The sequence below is a fragment of the Saccostrea cucullata genome, unplaced genomic scaffold (assembly GCF_032062105.1).
Source record: "Saccostrea cucullata isolate Sc308-1 unplaced genomic scaffold, CSIRO_AGI_Scuc_v1 ctg1793, whole genome shotgun sequence".
NCBI classification, from domain to species: Eukaryota; Metazoa; Mollusca; class Bivalvia; order Ostreida; family Ostreidae; genus Saccostrea; species Saccostrea cuccullata.
In genome coordinates this window covers 18,726-31,552 of record NW_026919414.1, presented here as the reverse complement: position 1 = coordinate 31,552, position 12,827 = coordinate 18,726, and the positions used below count along the sequence as shown (strand labels likewise).

The 12,827-nt window shown below is 35.6% G+C and overlaps 1 long non-coding RNA gene across 1 annotated transcript; it reads left to right on the top strand.

Annotated features, from left to right (window-relative positions):
* The first annotated feature begins 1,062 nt into the window (after positions 1 to 1,062).
* Positions 1,063 to 1,871, top strand: LOC134231009 (uncharacterized). The gene is made up of 2 exons (XR_009984478.1): positions 1,063 to 1,422; positions 1,773 to 1,871. It is a non-coding gene; the product is annotated as an uncharacterized LOC134231009 (long non-coding RNA).
* The last annotated feature ends 10,956 nt before the right edge of the window (positions 1,872 to 12,827 follow it).

Sequence of the window (12,827 nt, the reverse complement as noted above, 5' to 3'; positions counted from 1 at the left end):
TTAATACCTAGGAGCAGAGTAGAATATTTTCAAAGAATTCATGTATTTTCAATATATAATCAATAGAGCCCCCCCCCCCCTAACACCAGAACCCTTGACCCTGGGGCCATAAAATTCAAAATTTTGGTAGAGGCACTCATGCTTATCATAACTATGCACTTAGTTAGTATATTTGATACCCAGGGGCAGAGAAGAAGATCTTCAAAGAAATCATTTATTTTCACTATATAATCAATAGAGCCCCGCCCTAATGACAGAACCCCTGACCCTGGGGCCATAAAATTCACAATTTTGGTAGAGGCACTCATGCTCATCAAACCTATGCACTTAGTTAGTTTATTTAATACCCAGGGGCAGAGAAGAAGATTTTCAAAGAAATCATGTATTTTCACTATATATAATCAATAGAGCCCCGACCTAGCACCAGAACCCCTGACCCTGGGGCCATAAAATTCACAATTTTGGTAGAGGCACTCTTGCTCATCATAACTATGTACTTAGTTGGTTTATTTAATACCCAGGAGTAGAGAAAAAGATTTCCAAAGAAATAATGCATTTTCACTATATACTTATTTAGCCCCGCCCTAGCATTAGAACCCCTGACCCCAGGGCCATGAATTTCACAATTTTGGTAAAGGACTCAATGCTGATTACAATCATGCAAACAGTTTGACTGCTTGATGTCCAGGAGTAAAGAAGAAGATTTTTAAGGGGGCCCTCTACAACGTCACAACATGGCTTACTTCCGTAAAAACGCCATTTTGATCCCAAATGATCAGATTCAAATTCACTTAACACCGACAAATCACTGAGTATAACACAACATGCGATATTGTGGATGGAATCTACATTATATCACATCAATTAATACAGTGTTTTGCCCAATACGTATCCTTTCTTTAAAAATGAATTGTTTGTCAATGTATTCAATTTTACTTATTTAATTATAAGATTATACATTTACAAACTTATTAGAATAATATTTTTAGATAAGAAAAAAAAAATGATATAAAACATGGCTTGTCCATATGCTAATTCATCCTTACATGTCAAAACGCTATACACTCATAACTTGATTTCTTCAATAAGCATATATGTTTTTCAGCAAAATATAGGCCTATCCCCCCAAAATGCAAATTTGATAAGATAAGACATATGTATTATCTTCCGATCGACTAGAGGATACTCTGTTCTCTATTTGTATACACCCGAATGAATGGTTATACCCGGTGAAATTTCGCATGACCCAAACGTTTGATCACCATTGATTGTCAGCTGTTTACAAGTATGGGAAACGTGCAGGATTTAGACGAAGTGTGCATTTGTTTATAGGAATTTCTTTTACCGCTTTTGGCCATTTACCATCTTAGCTTGTTTTGTTATATATAGCACTGGATAACACATGCAAGTTGGATAAAAACGGTAAGTAAATCTACCTTTCTCAATACCATGAATTCACTAAATACATGTCTTTGTCAATGACTGGAAACGCGATGATTTTCGCTTAAACTCATTGAAAAACAATACATGTACAATACGAACTTCTTTCAATGTCCTTGCGTGACATTTGTTTAATACTTGTGCAAGTAGAATTAATGTGAAGTTTATTTAAATATAAAAAAAAAACAGTACCAAGATATTTGAGTCCACTCTTAAAGCGGATCTCTCACACCTGAATTTTTGTGATGTTTATTATTTTTCGACAGTTTTTCAATTTTTTTCAATTTCTTTTTTTCATTGTTTTTACCCTTTGATATTATATATCTTTTCAGATATTGAAGAGGATCCAACCAGCTATTCTAAAGAAAATGCTGTTTTAGTTTTTCTTTTGTCTATTTTTGTAAATTTGAATAAAAATTATGTTGATTTTATTTTTATCTTTGTTGGTTATTATTTCAATATTTTATAACACTAAATTTTGAAGAGAAATTTATAGCACTGAGCTTTTAAAAATATAGATAGGAGGGATTTTAACAAAATAAATAAAATATTTCAAATATTTCTAAAAAATAAATTGAAGTACTTTGGAACCTTATTTTATCGGATATGGGGCCTATTATTAGAAACAAATGCATGCAACAAAAATCAGTTATACTTTATAGGTGTAGAGAGCCCCCTTAAAGATTGCATTAATTTTAGTGGTTTTGGCCCCACCCCTCAGGCCCCAGGGGGGGCAGGGATCATGAAATTCACAATTTTTGTTCCCCTTCACCCATAGATGCTTTAGGCCAAATTTGGTTGAAATTGGTTCAGTGGTTGCAGAGAAGAAGATGAAAATGTTCAAATGTTAACACACGACGGACGACGAACGACGGACGAAAACGGATAGCAATAGGTCACCTGAATTTACTCAGGTGACCTAAAAATTTCATTTCTGAATGGAAAGAGTTAACATCAGATAAAAGTATATTAGATATTGTGAAAGGTTGTCACTTGGAATTTAAAGATGATAAAATTCCTATACAAAATTCAAAACCTTTTGAGCCATGTTTTAGTTCAGCTGAATCATGTGTGATTGACAAAGAAATTATATCTTTATTAGATATGAATGTAATTGAAGAATTGTCTGAAAATGTAGACCTTAGTGATGGTTTCATTTCCACTGTTTTCACTAGACCTAAAAAGAATGGTAGTTATAGAGTCATTTTGAACCTGAAAGAATTTAACAAAAACATTGTGTATCACCATTTTAAAATGGATACTTTTGAGAGTGCTCTAGATTTAAGGACTCAAGGTTGTTATTTTGCTAGTGTTGACTTTAGCAATGCATACAATAGTGTCAGTGTGGCAGAGGAACATAGAAAGTTTCTTAGATTCATATGGAAAAATAAGATTTATCAGTATACTTGTCTCGCTCAAGGGTTAGCTAGTGCACCTAGACTCTTTACAAAACTACTGAAGCCTGTTTTTGCAACACTTAGAAGATTAGGACATGTCATTATTGGGTATATTGATGACTCGTTACTGATTGGCAATTGTATTAAAGAGTGTTTAAATCATGTTTCTGAAACTTTAGCCCTAGTAGAGAGTCTAGGGTTTGAAGTCAATTATGAGAAGTCTGTTCTCACACCTAGTACAAAAATCATTTTCTGTGGAAATGTTCTTGATTCTGAATTGATGATAGTTTCTCTTACAGAAGAAAGAAAGGAATCTATTTTAGAGGCATGTAAAAAATTACAAACAAAATCAAGAGAAAAAATTAGAGAAGTTGCAAAGGTCATTGGACTGGTCGTTGCTAGTTTTTCAGCAGTAGAATTTGGTCAGCTGTTTTATCGTGATATGGAAAGAGCAAAAACTGATGCACTTGTACAATCATAACATGACTATGATGCTTTCATGATTATAACAAAAGAAATGAAATTAGAATTAGATTGGTGGATTTCTAATATTTCTTCATCAGTTAGAAGAATTTTGCATGAACCCTATGATCTTACAATAACTTCTGATGCTTCTCATTTTGGATGGGGTGCTGTTATGAATGAATGAATCTGAAAATCATATCAATTACTTAGAATTATTAGCCTGCTTTTTTGGGTTAAAGTGCTTTTGTTCTGATGTAACAAAGAAAAATGTCAAATTATTTATGGACAATACCACAGCTATTCCCTACATCATTAACATGGGTGGTATTAGTTCTAAAATGTGATAAACTTGCAAAAGAAATTTGGCTATGGAGTATGAATAGGGATCTGTGGTTAAGTGCATGGCACATTCCTGGTAAAGATAATTTGATAGCAGATATGATGTCGCGCAAATTTGATGATCAAATAGAATGGATGTTGAGCAAATCTGTGTTCCATAAAATTGTTTTAAGATGGGAACAACCTGAAATTGATTTGTTTGCTACAAGGTTGAATAAGCAAATTGATGTATATTGTTCTTGGCATCCAGATCCAGATGCCCGTTACGTTAATGCATTTAGTTTTTCATGGGCAAACATTTATGGTTATCTTAATCCTCCTTTCAGCCTCATTGGACATGTGGTGAGGAAGATTTGTCAGGACCAAGCAGAGTGTGTACTGGTGGCTCCAGTGTGGCCAACACAGCCATGGTTCAATCGTATGTTTGAAAAACTGGTGGATCATCCGCTGATTTTACCTGTGATGGACAATCTGTTGACACTTCCAGGCACAGATGTGCAGCATCCTCTGAAAGACTCGTTAGTACTGATGGCATGTCGATTGCCCGGTTGCAGTACCAAAAACGAGGAATTTCTCATCAAGCAACCCCGATCCTTTTGGCATCATGGAAGTCGGGAACCAAGAAACAATATAAAACGTTTTATACAATATTTTATTTTAGATGGTTTCAGTACTGTAGTGAAAAATCGATTGATCCATTTTGTACAACTATAGAAACTGTTATTAAATTTTTAGCACATTTTTTTCGCCTAGGTTTAGGGTATAGTGCTATTAATACTGCCCGAGGGGCTTTAATTTCTGTTGGAAAGATTTTTGAGGGGTTTACTGTTGGATGTCATCCACTTGTTATAAGATTTATGAAGGGTGTTTTTAATTTGAGACCATCAAAATCTCGATATGTACATACTTGGGATGCATCTATTGTTATCAAGTATTTGAGAAAATTGTCACCTGTAAAATACTTAAGTTTGAAAGATTTGACACTGAAGTTAGTTATGTTAATTAGTTTAATTTGTGCAAGTCGAGTACAAACTATTTCATGCATTAAACTTAGTAAAATGACGAGAAGAAAAAATAGCTTTGTTTTTACTTTTAGTGATTTATTGAAAACATGTAGACCTAACAGTAGTATGTCTGACGTGGTTTTGAAATCATATCCTCCAGATAGGAGGCTTTGTGTATATACTGTTTTATGTGAATACTTATCAAGGACTGCAAGAATTAGAAATAAGTGTGATTCACTTTTTATCAGTTATGTACAACCACACAAGGAAGTATCAAGAGATACTGTTGCCCGTTGGATAAGAACAGTGATGTGTTCTACAGGTGTTGATACTACTATTTTTTAAGGCTCATAGTGTTAGATCTGCATCAGCATCTAAAGCAAAAGAGAACTTTATTCCTGTCGATGATATTTTGTCCAAAGTAGGTTGGTCTAATGTCGAAACCTTCAGAAAGTTTTATGACAAACCTGTGCTGAATGATGATAAGTATGCAAATGCTGTTTTGAAATTAAAATAAAGAATTTGATTTCAGTTTGAAATTTTTTTTTGTGTTGTGCTTTAAAGATTCACATTATCTCGGAAGTGACGTTTACGAAAAATAATTAGGAAATTAAACGAGACTTACCTTGGTAAAGGCGAAGTTTGATTCCAATTATTGGAGTAAATAAAAGGCACTGTAGAGATAAGGTGCCTCCCTCCCACCCTGCAGGTGGTGAATGTATTATTTGAAATTATTAGTGAAATGAATTTGGGTTTGATGTTTTGTTGCAAATCTATCAACCAAAAAATTTTAGCTTTGAAGCAATGACTTGGCGGCTGCGCAGTACTATTCACCTTATCTCTACAGTGCCTTTTATTTACTCCAATAATTGGAATCAAACTTCGCCTTTACCAAGTTAAGTCTCGTTTAATTTCCTAATTTTACCCTATGCCGTTCAGCCTCACTGATGCGTTTTAATGCATGTGTATTGTTTTATGTCTTGTTATGTGTATGTATGACATAGTTGAATAAAGTCGTTGTAATAACGCACATGGCGTGGTCAGACATAAAACAGTTTTTTGCCCCACCCCCAGGGGGGCAGGGATCATTAAATTCACAATTTTTGTTCCTCTTCACCCATAAATGCTGTATGCCTTAATTGGTTGAAACTGTTTCAGTGGTTTTGGAGAAGAAGCTGAAAATGTTCAAATGTTCACGCACGACGGACGACGACAGACGAAAACGGATATCAATAGGTCACCTATTAGTTTTTAGTCAGGTGACCTAAAAAAAAGGCTTTGGCAAAGTTCGATTTGTGCTACTGTTGTCCAACATATGTATCCGAAAATATTAAGTATACCTTGTTGGACTGCTTACAACTCTTTTAAATCAAGTCGTTCTATAACCCATTCGTGTGATGTTTGATTTGAAATGTATATTTCCATTTTGGGTTTCAGGTACCGAGTCCTCTTATGTCTTTTTGGATAGTTTCCATTTTCATAATCAAGCTTTCTTCTGACCGTTTCTTTGATTGAGTTGTTTTTTTTAGCTCACCTGAGCCGAAGGCTCAAGTGAGCTTTTCTGATCAAAATTTGTCCGTCGTCTGTCGTTGTCGTTGTTGTCGTCGTTGTAAACTTTTCACATTTTCATCTTCTCCTCAAGAACCACTGGGCCAATTTTAACCAAACTTGGCACAGAGTATCCTTAGGTGAAGGGGATTCAAGTTTGTTCAAACGAAGGGCCACGCCCTTTTCCAAGGGGAGATAATCATGAATTTGTTAATCAAAGTACTGAAAGTACTGAAAACCGGTTAGCATGCTTTCATCTAATATGTACCGAAAAAAGTGCATGAAATGATGATATTTAAGTATGTATATCTTTGTCCAATGTTATCAGAGAAAAAATAACAGGCATTCTGTTTTTGTAATACTTTACTTAATAGTAAAACCGATAACATTCCAAACTGATGTCACAGATGGATGCAATCTAATTAAAATTAGATGTTCCGAATCCGCTACTGCTTCTCAAACATCTAACAACATCATATTTGGGGTCATGTAAGAGTGAATCTTCGATTAGCCAAAGAAAACGGTTCCTCCGAAATCTTGGCTTATAGTTCAGATGGGTTTCTTGTTTTCACCACCGAACCAAAACACCCGAGGAGTTTTGTAGTAAACAAAATATGCATTGCATAAGCTGTGTTATGTATGACGTGTGGGTATCTTGTATAGTTTGTGCTCTTTCGTTTGCATTATTCACGTGCAGATGCCAGACTGCAGACTATACATGAAATTGATTCCAAAATTACTTTAATTCAACGTAAGACAGTATCAATAATGATGATATGTAGCCGTGGAATTAATTTGAGAATTGTTTACCGAGGCTTGAATCTACATGGCCAAAGTTTTTGTGTTTACTAGTACATGTATTCATAATCGAAAGGTCGCTCTGATGTGACCCCGAATGGGATGTTAGATGTTTGAGAAGCAGTAGCGGATTTGGAACATTTAAATAAATTTTAATTAGATTGAAATGCATGTTTCAAAATTTAAACATGAGATTTCTTCAGTTTGAAAGAGAAGTGCATTTTTAAAAGTTCTCTCTTGGTGGCATCCTATCGTTCTCTGGATGAAAACAATTATGTTGATCTTGAAAATTTAATTGTCTTTCATGCTCTATTGAATCTGAAGTTAGGTAATTGTAAAGCCTAATATAGCAAACAAGTAAAAAAATGACAAATTAAATTCTTTAGAAAATGGATTTGGAGTAGTGTAGATCTACAGCTGGCTAATCAGAGAAAAAAGGATGACTGAGCAGAGACTTTGTAAATGAATTGATATCAAAGAGCTCCAGATGTGTAGGCTCATCGCGGGTATAACCTGTCAACGAGGGATGCTTACTTCTTCTTCTAGGCAACGGATCCCACCTCTTGAACTTTCAGGAGTCAGCTTTTCTTCTTAAATCGATCATTGATCATTCTGTATTTTTATACAGATACTGAATACTTCCGTTTAGTAATATTATGAACTACTACTTGTACGGGAAGACTGGCGAGTAAACAAGATTATCAAGCTTTATGAAATGTACTTTATTGACTTTTCAAACAAGTAAATGTTCGAATAAAGTAAATGGTATATGAGAATCATTTAAAAGAAGTCTTGCACAATATGTCTAGATAAGGACATATAATGTGTATTTGCCATATACTCTTCATGCAATATTGCTCTCAAATAAAACATGTGAAAAGGAAAGTTGTCTAATCAAAAAATACTAGTATTTAAAAATTCAAATGTACACTTAAAGTCAGTGTAACTTAAGAAGTTATCAGTGTCACTTTCTTCAATATGTCGGTTAAACAATATACACTGATTTCTTTTCTATCAATGGGCCTCTAAACACCTGTATCTTAATTTAATTCTTCTCAAACGCTCAAAATAATGATCGACAAACTGGACAAATTCAAATTTAAAAAGTATTTTCACAGCTAATAATACGTTCCCTAGGAATTGATCAAATTTTCAAAACTTATAAATAAACATTTTTATCAACCATACAGAATTACCGAAAAATAAGACAAAAGAGAAAGACTGTATTATTTGTCCGGAATTACCCCGTGTCCAGAATTGGAACGGATCTCCCCTAAGTATAAATTTTAAATTTTTGCTAATTGCCAAGATTTTTCATACCTCATTCTTCTGTGAATAATAATATCGGTTGATTTTTAGAAGAGGGTCACAATGCCGATTAAAATTAATATATATTTATCCATTTTTTTTTCAAAATTAATTTTACTACTTTAAGTGCCCCATTATTTTTTTTCAAAACTAAAAGTAAGTGATCCCTTATGATCGTTTGTACATGTAATAAATTATCAAAGATGGAGCAAAGAATTTACCCCTTGGAGCTGAGCTTTTAAAACTGTTTATTAGACAGAGAAGAAAACAAACGTTTCATTGTGGAGGCAATCCTATTGTTTCCATAAAAACGTTACAAAAAGTGTAAAACTTGCAGATGTATTCGGTGTTTTTATAAAAACGTTTTTCAGGTATGACTTGACTTAATAAATGGTGTTTCTTAAAACTTTGGCAAGGAAAATCAAACTCGATCGAGAGATGCAGTCTGTAATAACCTTCAACCTGCTGTATAATTAACCGTATCGTTCAACTTTCAAAAATAAACTAACAGTTGCTATAAATCGCGATCGCACTATGTACATGTAATAAGGACGAAATTCTCAGATCTTTGAAGTTAGTGTTCTAAGTATTGTCAATGCTTTGGTAAATACTAATAAGAATTCGATATAATCGTTATAATAGCCACTCTTCGTACACAGCATATTGTCAATCTTTCACCAGGGGGCATATTACTCCATCAGTATACAAATCATAGGAAGCGCTTTGCTGAAGTTACCGTTGTCGATAGGTAGCGCCTTGTGGAAGTTTCCGGTTTTGGTTGCAGAAGGATAAGGTTACGTGCGATAAAGCGATGTTGATAGGTAGCGCCTTATGGAAGTTTCCGGTTTTTTGGAGCCCATGCCATAAAGCGGTTAGCTAGCTAACCGCTTAAAAATCAATGGCATTTTTAAAAAATCTTCTTCTCCAGAACCGCTGGGCCAGGAAAGATGAAACTCATGTGGAAGCATCCTCAGGTAGTGTAGATTCAAGTTTGTTCAAATCATGACCCCCGGGGCAAGGGTGGGGCCAAAATGGCCGACCCAAGTTTTACATAGGAATATATAGGAAAAATCTTTAAAAATCTTCTTCTCCAGAACCACTGGGCCAGGAAAGATGAAACTCATGTGGAATCATCCTCAGGTAGTGTAGATTCAAGTTTGTTCATATCATGGCCCCCGGGGCAAGGGTGGGGCCAAAATGGCCGACCCAAGTTTTACATAGAAATATATAGGAAAAATCTTTAAAAATCTTCTCCAGAACCACTAGGTCAGGAAAGATGAAACTCATGTGGAATTATCCTCAGGTAGTGTAGATTCAAGTTTGTTCAAATCATGACCCCTGGGGCAAGGGTGGGGCCAAAATGGCCGACCCTTGTTTTACATAGGAATATATAGGAAAAATCTTTAAAAATCTTCTTCTCGAGAACCACTGGGCCAGGAAAGATGAAACTCATGTGGAATCATCCTCAGGTAGTGTAGATTCAAGTTTGTTCAAATCATGATCCCCGGGGCAAGGGTGGGGCCAAAATGGCCGACCCTTGTTTTACATAGGAATATATAGGAAAAATCTTTAAAAATCTTCTTCTCGAGAACCACTGGGCCAGGAAAGATGAAACTCATGTGGAATCATCCTCAGGTAGTGTAGATTCAAGTTTGTTCAAATCATGACCCCCGGGGCTAGGGTGGGGCCAAAATGGCCGACCCAAGTTTTACATAGGGACATATAGGGAAACCTTTTAAAATCTTCTTTTCAAGTACTTCAAAGCTATGATTAGTGATATTTATATGGAATCATCCTCAGGTAGTGTAGATTGTAATTTGTTCAAATGATGAACGCCTGGAAGGGGGGGGGATAAATTCAAGCCCGATGTGCTCAGGTGAGCGCTGTGGCCCCTGGGCCTCTTGTTTATCGGTTGTATTGTAACGTCCGAGCAATTATCAGTTTTAATTTAGTTAATCCATGTTTATTGCAGGTAGCAATAATATGTCAAATATGAGTAAATGCGCAATGCGTAATCCAGGTATTTAATCGCCCCCGGCGATTTAGTTCCTCCTTGGAAATCAAAAGTCAGTATCGGTTCAACTTTTATTTACACATAATTATAGTTAAGAATCATCCAAAATCATCATAATCAAACACTGAATAATCCATCCTAATACAATTTTTGAGCGAAGTATATCCCAACAGAACTATAACAAAACTGTATTACGACTGCCCCCGTATGAAATAAGTACCCGTATATATACTAACTGACCATCACTCTTAAGGAGTGATGGGGTATAAACAAATGACCGTCACTCCTAATGAGTGACCAGGTGTAAACAAACTATTCTAAAAATAGAACGAGTGACCGGGAGTTATATAAATACTGCAGAATATTAAATAAGCAATGAATTTAGAAAAAGACTGACTTAAAAATACGTAACAACTTCCCCCGCCTAAGATTTTTGACTCCGCTCAAAGATTATGTACATACAAATATACAACATTTTCAAACGCTTAAATGATAATGATAAAACACGTTCAATTACAGTCAAATATTTACAAAATGTCATATTTACACAATAAAATAAAATGGCACAATTGTACTAGTATCCAGTATCCTGAATAAAAATCACAAAGTGGAGTTCACTGAGTGCACTACGCGCACATGGCGATTATTAACGTGATGTGGCACTTCGGTGATTATTTCCATCGCAATGTTGGCAAAGTCCACATTCACTGGGTCCACATTTCTCGAATGCGCGATGGAGGTGTTTCGCACAACTTTTGATGTACCATCCGGATACACAGTCTCAATCTTAACTAGTGCTAATTGTAACGGGAACCGTTACAGATGTTCCCCAAACGCTCCCCAACTCCCTTTTAGTGCCATATTACCTGTAATATACTATATATGAAATTATTCAGTCCAAAAGTATTAAAAATCACTCATTCAAGTGTATTTCTAATTTCATTCGTTCCAAATGCACGCACGTGCGTGCACGTGCATGATGATCATATCTTCTTGTAGGAGTCCCTCATATTTATCTATGTTCTGAATCCCATCCTGTTTGGTTGAAAAACAAGGGAGTTAAAGCCATTTCAAGTTTCAGCCAATCAGATTGCAGCACACGTGCATGTGCGTGATTTCATGATTTTTTTCTATATCGCCTTGTAGGATATCCAAATGAATGACTATGTTTTAAATTTCAAAGCATTTCGTCAGAAAACAAAGGAGATATAGTCATTTAAAGTTTCAGCCAATCAGATCGCAGCACACGTGCATGCGCGTAATTTCTTGAAATTTTTTGCATATCATATTGCAGGACATCCTAATGTATGACTATGTTTTAAATTTCAAGGCATTTCGTCAAAAAACAAAGGCGATATAGTCATTTAAAGTTTCAGCCAATCAGATTGCAGCACACGTGTATGCGCGTGATTTCATGAATTTTTTTCTATATCTTCTTGTAAGATATTCTCATTCATGACTATATTTTAAATTTCAAAGCATTTCGTCAAAAAACAGAGAAGATACTGAGATTTTAGTTTTAGCCAATCAGAGCGAAGCGCACGCGCATGCGCGTGAGTTTGTGCTAATTTGACAGTGTCACATTATCTACACTATTAATATATCTTTATATAATGAGTTTCAAATCATTTCATTGAAAAATGTAAAAGTTATAGCTATATTACGTATATAAGTCATTTCACGAGTTGCACGCGCACGCACGTGCATGCGTATGCGCGCAAAATGACCTTCGTTCCGCACACCTACACTACACACCCATTAACCCTAAAAAGGTTTTAGGTCAGTTGAGTGAACAGTTTCTGAGAACACTTCCGGACAAAAAAGTACCGGAGAACAAATAAGAAAAAAAATAATAATAATAATAATAATAAGAAACCGAGTAAAAACAATATGTTCCCAAACTCCGTTTGGGGAACATAATTAGGGTTAACGAAATCACGGTCGTCTCTGATCTTCCGGGTTAGGGTCGGTCACCATCTTTTCCAACTCTTCTTCGTCTGACGATACGTTCTCGTACTCCAGTTCAAACGCTTCCTCAGAAAAAATGTCACTATACTTGTCACTGAGAACTGTTACATACACGGGTTTCCTCGACTCACTCATCGTGTTGTGCGTCATCTCTGTCCTGTCACACTTGGTCATTTCAGTCTTAGCCTGTTCCATAGTTAGTCTATGTACATTACACAAATGTCTCCGTAGATTAAAAAGTCTACCAAAAGGTCGTTGGCAAAAATTACACTTCACAATCTGGATTCTTGAAGAATGTTGTTCTTTCTTGTGTTGGTTTAACGCACTAATTGAATTAAGTTGAATTCCGCATTGGTCACAGACAGCCATTCGCATTGAAAATAAACTAGAACTGGTTAAGCCATTCGCTTTGAAAATAAACTAGAACTAGTTAGTCTCTGATTCTGGCTGGTCTCCTAAGTTTCCGTCCTCTTCTGGTCATCCTCAACTCGGCTTCTTCCCTCATTGGAATGTGGTGGTAAGCCATGTTAAGATCCAGCGAGGTAA